Source organism: Triticum aestivum, chromosome 1B, assembly GCF_018294505.1.
Source record: "Triticum aestivum cultivar Chinese Spring chromosome 1B, IWGSC CS RefSeq v2.1, whole genome shotgun sequence".
NCBI lineage: Eukaryota > Viridiplantae > Streptophyta > Magnoliopsida > Poales > Poaceae > Triticum > Triticum aestivum.
Window position 1 is genome coordinate 245,036,628 of NC_057795.1, and position 5,465 is coordinate 245,042,092.

Genomic DNA, 5,465 nt, shown 5'->3' on the forward strand with positions numbered 1-5,465 from the left:
CCAGTGCCAATTCCTGCTTGTTGCGTGTTTTATGTTTTGCAGAAACCCAATATCAAACAGAGTCCAAACGGGGTAAAAACGGACGAAGAATTATTTTGGAATATTTGTGATTTTTGGGAGGAAAAATCAACGTGAGACGGTGCCCGAGGGGGCCATGAGGCAGGGGGCATGCCTTGGACCCTCGTGGGCACCCCGTAAGGCGGTTGATGCTCTTCTTATGCCGCAAGAGAGCTAATTTTATGAGAAAAATCTGGGCGAAAGATCCACCCCAATCGGAGTTACGGATCTCCGGATATAAAAGAAACGGCGAAAGGGAAGGATCTGGGAACACAGAAATAGAGAGAGATAGAGAGATAGATCCAATCTCGGAGGGGATCTCGCCCCTCCCACGCCATGGGAGCCATGGACCAGAGGGGAAACCCTTCTCCCATCTAGGGAAAAGGTCAAGGAAGAAGAAGAAGAAGGGGGGCTCTCTCCCCCTTGCTTCCGGTGGCGCCGGAGCGCTACCGGGGGCCATCATCATCACCGCGATCTTCATCAACACCTCCGCCATCTTCACCAACATCTCCATCACCTTCCCCCATCTATATTCAGCGGTCCACTCTCCCTCAACCGGCTGTAACCTCTACTTTTATTATTATCCAATGATGTGTTGCCATACTATGATGTGTGAGTAGATTTCCGTTGTCCTATCGGTGATTGATGAATTGCTATGATTGGTTTGAGTTGCATGTTTTATTATTGGTGTTGTCCTATGGTGCTCTCCGTGTCGCACAAGCGTGAGGGATCCCCGCTGTAGGGTATGCAATATGTTCATGATTTTCTTATGGTGGGTGGCGTGAGTGACAGAAGCACAGACCCGAGTAAGTAGGTTGTTTGCGTATGGGATAAAGGGGACTTGATACATTAATGCTATGGTTGGGTTTTACTTTAATGATCTTTAGTAGTTGCGGATGCTTTCTAGAGTTCCAATCATAAGTGCATATGATCCAAGAAGAGAAAGTATGTTAGCTTATGCCTCTCCCTCAAATAAAATTGCAATAGTGATTATCGGTCTAGTAAAGTAGTCAATTGCTTAGGGACAATTTCACAACTCCTACCACCACTTTTCCACACTCGCTATATTTACTTTATTGCTTCTTTATCTAAACAGCCCCTAGCTTTTATTTATGTGCTCTTTATTATCTTGCAAACCTATCCAACAACACCTAGAAAGTACTTCTAGTTTCATACTTGTTCTAGGTAAAGCGAACACTAAGCGTGCGTAGAGTCGTATCAGTGGCAGATAGGACTTGAGAGAATATTAGTTCTACCTTTAGCTCCTCGTTGGGTTTGACACTCTTACTTATCGAAAGAGGCTACAATTATCCTGTATACTTGCGGGTCGTCAGCCCTCATTTTCTCTTTCAAATTACGATGACAAAGACGCACGATTGTTGAAGATGAAACAACAGAGACCCTGCTTTATTATAATCATCATAATATATACATCGTCAAAAATATGTACATCATAAGTGCCGGTGGCTCAAGTGTAGTAAGGCCGAAGATGAGCAATATTCCACGGCCGGCGGGTCTCCTCCTCTGACTTACGTGAGTCCTTGTGCTCTCGAATATCGATAAGGTAGTATGACCTGTTGTTCAAGTTCTTCCTGACCACAAAGGGTCCTTTCCAAGGTGGGGATAACTTATGCATATCAGTTTGATCCTGGATGAGCCGGAGCACCAAATCACCTTCCTGAAAGGTTCCGGACTTAACTCGACGGCTATGGTAATGGCGCAGATCTTGTTGATAAATCACCGAACGGGCTGCCGCAAGGTCACGTTTCTCATCTAAAAGGTCAAGTGCCTCCTGACGTGCTTGTTCATTATCAGCTTCAACATAAGCCGCCACGCGAGGAGAGTCATGACGGATGCCACTAGGGAGAACCACTTCTGCTCTATAAACCATTAAGAAAGGCGTGTAACCCGTAGATCTGTTGGGGGTAGTATTGATACTCCATATCATAGAAGGTAACTCCTCCACCCAACAACCCGGCGTCCTCTGCAACGGAAACATAAGCCGGGGCTTGATGCCTCTCAGAACTTCTTGATTGGCTCTTTCAGCTTGGCCATTGGATTGAGGGTGAGCTACTGACAAAACATCAAGTCGAATATGCTCATGTTGACAAAAATCTTTCATAGCACCCTTGGACAGATTAGTGCCATTATCAGTTATGATACTATGGGGAAAGCCAAAGCGAAAAATCACCCTCTTAATGAATTGAACCGTTGTTGTCGCATCACACTTACTGACCGGCTATGCTTCAACCCACTTTGTGAACTTGTCAACCGCCACCAAGAGGTGGGTCTTTTTTTTATCTTTGGACCTTTTGAAAGGCCCAACCATATCAAGCCCCCAGACTGCAAATGGCCAAGTAATTGGAATCATCCTCAATTCTTGAGCCGGCACACGAGCTCGCCGTGAAAATTTCTGACAACCATCACATTTACTGACCAAATCCTCTGCATCCGCATGAGCCGTTAGCCAATAGAATCCATGCCGAAAAGCTTTGGCCACAAGGGATTTTGAACCGGCATGATGACCACAATCTCCTTCATGAATCTCATGAAGAATCTCACGGCCTTCCTCAGGAGAGACGCAGCGCTGAAACGCCCCAGTGACACTGTGATGGTGTAACTCCCCATTGGCAATTATCATTGACTTAGACCACCGGGTTATCTGCCTGGCAAAAGTTTCATCCTCAGGTAACTCGCCCCGGGTCATGTACCAAATATGGTACTGTCCAATCTGGGATAGTATGAAGAGCCGCCACCAATTGTGCCTCTGGGTCAGGAACAGCCAGGTCTTCCTCTGTAGGCAACTTGACAGAAGGGTTATGCAGAATATCCAAGAAAGTGTTAGGTGGCATCGGATTACGTTGAGACCCCAACCGGCTTAAGGCATCAGCCGCCTCATTTTTCCTGCGATCGATGTGTTCCACTTGATAACCCTTGAAGTGGCCGGCAATAGCATCAACTTCACGGTGATAAGCCACCATGACTGGGTCATTAGAATCCCATGTGCCTAAGACTTGTTGAGCCACCAAATCTGAGTCGCCGAAACATCTCACCCGGCTTAAGTTCATTTCCTTGGCCATCCGAAGACCATGGAGCAAGGCTTTGTACTTAGCTGCATTGTTAGTATAGGGAAACATCAACCTTAGAACATAACGAAACTTGTCACCTCGAGGGGAAGCTAAGACAACTCCAGCCCCCGAGCCTTCCAATTGCCTAGACCCATCAAAGTGAATAGTCCAATATGTGTTATCCGGCTTCTCTTCAGGCATCTGCAACTCTGTCCAGTCGTTGATGAAATCCACTAGTGCTTGAGACTTGATAGCAGTGCGAGGTACATACTTCAAACCATGAGGCCCCAACTCAATGGCCCACTTGGCTACCTGCCCTGTGGCTTCTCTATTTTGAATAATATCCCATAAGGGAGCAGAACTAACCACAGTGATGGGATGACCCAGAAAATATTGCTTAAGCTTTCGGCTGACCATGAACACCCCATGAACTAGCTTTTGCCAATGTGGATACCTCTGCTTGGACTCAATAAGCACCTCACTGATGTAATAAACCGGCCGTTGAACCGGATATTCCTTACCAGCCTCCTTGCGTTCCACCACAATGGCCACACTGACGTCATGTGTGTTAGAGACCACATATAACAATAATGGCCCCTTATCAATGGGAGCAGCAAGGACTAGCGGCTCAGCTAGCTGTCTCTTCAAGTCTTAAAACACGTCGTTAGCAGCATCACTCCAGATGAAGTTATCTGTTTTCTTCATCATCTGATATAGCGGCATGGCCTTCTCACCCAACCGGCTTATGAACCGGCTTAAGGCAGCAATACGACCCGCTAGACGCTGATCATCATTGGTACACGCCGGCTTTGCTAGGGAGGTGATGGCCTCTGTTAGAAACCAGAAAACCCAAAAGCTTACTCGCTGGCACACCAAAAACGCACTTGGTTGGGTTAAGCATCATCTTGTAGACTCGGAGATTATCAAAGGTTTCTTTCAAATCATCTATCAATGTTTCCTTCTCTCTGGATTTCACCACAATGTCATTCACATAAGTATGAACATTGCGCCCAATCTGACTGTGAAGACAATTCTGCACACATCGTTGATAAGTCGCCTAAGCACTCTTGAGCCCAAAAGGCATAGACACATAGCAGAAGGCTCCAAAGGGAGTAATGAAAGTTGTCTTCTCCTGGTCCTTAACTGCCATCTTGATCTGATGATAACCAGAATAGGCATCCAAAAAACTCAAACGCTCACAACCCGCCGTAGCATCAATGATTTGATCAATATGAGGGAGATAAAAAGGATCAGCCGGACAAGCCTTGTTTAAGTCCGTGTAATCCACACACATGCGCCAAGTGCCATTCTTCTTAAGCACTAACACCGGGTTAGCCAACCACTCTGGATGAAAAACTTCAACAATGAACCCAGCCGCCAAGAGCCGGGCCACTTCTTCACTAATGGCCTTACGCCTCTCCTAATTGAAACGTCGAAGGAATTGCTTGACCGACTTAAACTTCGGATCAATATTGAGAGTGTGCTCAGCGAGTTCCCCCGGTACACCCGGCATGTCAGAAGGTTTCCATGCAAAGATGTCCAGGTTCTCATGGATGAACTCGATGAGCGTGCCTTCCTATCTCGAATCCAAATTAGCACTTATACTAAACTGCTTGTATGAGTCGCCAGGAACAAAATCAACCAGCTTGGTGTCATCGACCGACTTAAACTTCAACACCGGATCATGCTCTATAGTTGGCTTTTTCAAAGATGTCATATCCGCCGGGTCAACATTGTCCTTCTAAAACTTCAATTCCTCTGTTGCACAGACAGACTCAGCATAAGCAGCATCACCTTCTTCACATTCCAGAGCTATCTTCCGATTCCCATGCACTGTGATGGTCCCTTTATAACCCAGCACCTTGAGCTGTAGATAAACATAGCACGGTCGTGCCATGAAATTGGCATAAGCCGATCGTCCAAACAGAACATGGTACGGGCTCCTGATTTTGACCACTTCAAAGGTTAACTTCTCAGCCCTGGAATAGTGCTCATCTCCAAAGGACACTTCCAGCTCAATCTTGCCCACTGGGTACGCCAACTTACCGAGCACCACTCCATGGAAAACAATGTTGGATGTCTTAAGATTTTTATCAGTTAACCCCATGCGACGGAAAGTCTCATAATAAAGAATGTTGGTGCTACTACCTTCATCCATGAGTACCTTAGTGAATCTATATCCACCAACTTGCACTAAAAAAAGACACATCCGTGACATTTTGGGCCGAACAATTTTTTTTTCTGTCATACATATGACACTTCTATGACAATAATTGTGACAAAACCCGGTATCATCATAGATGTGGTGGGATCCTACTTCTATGACAAAAAATCATGACA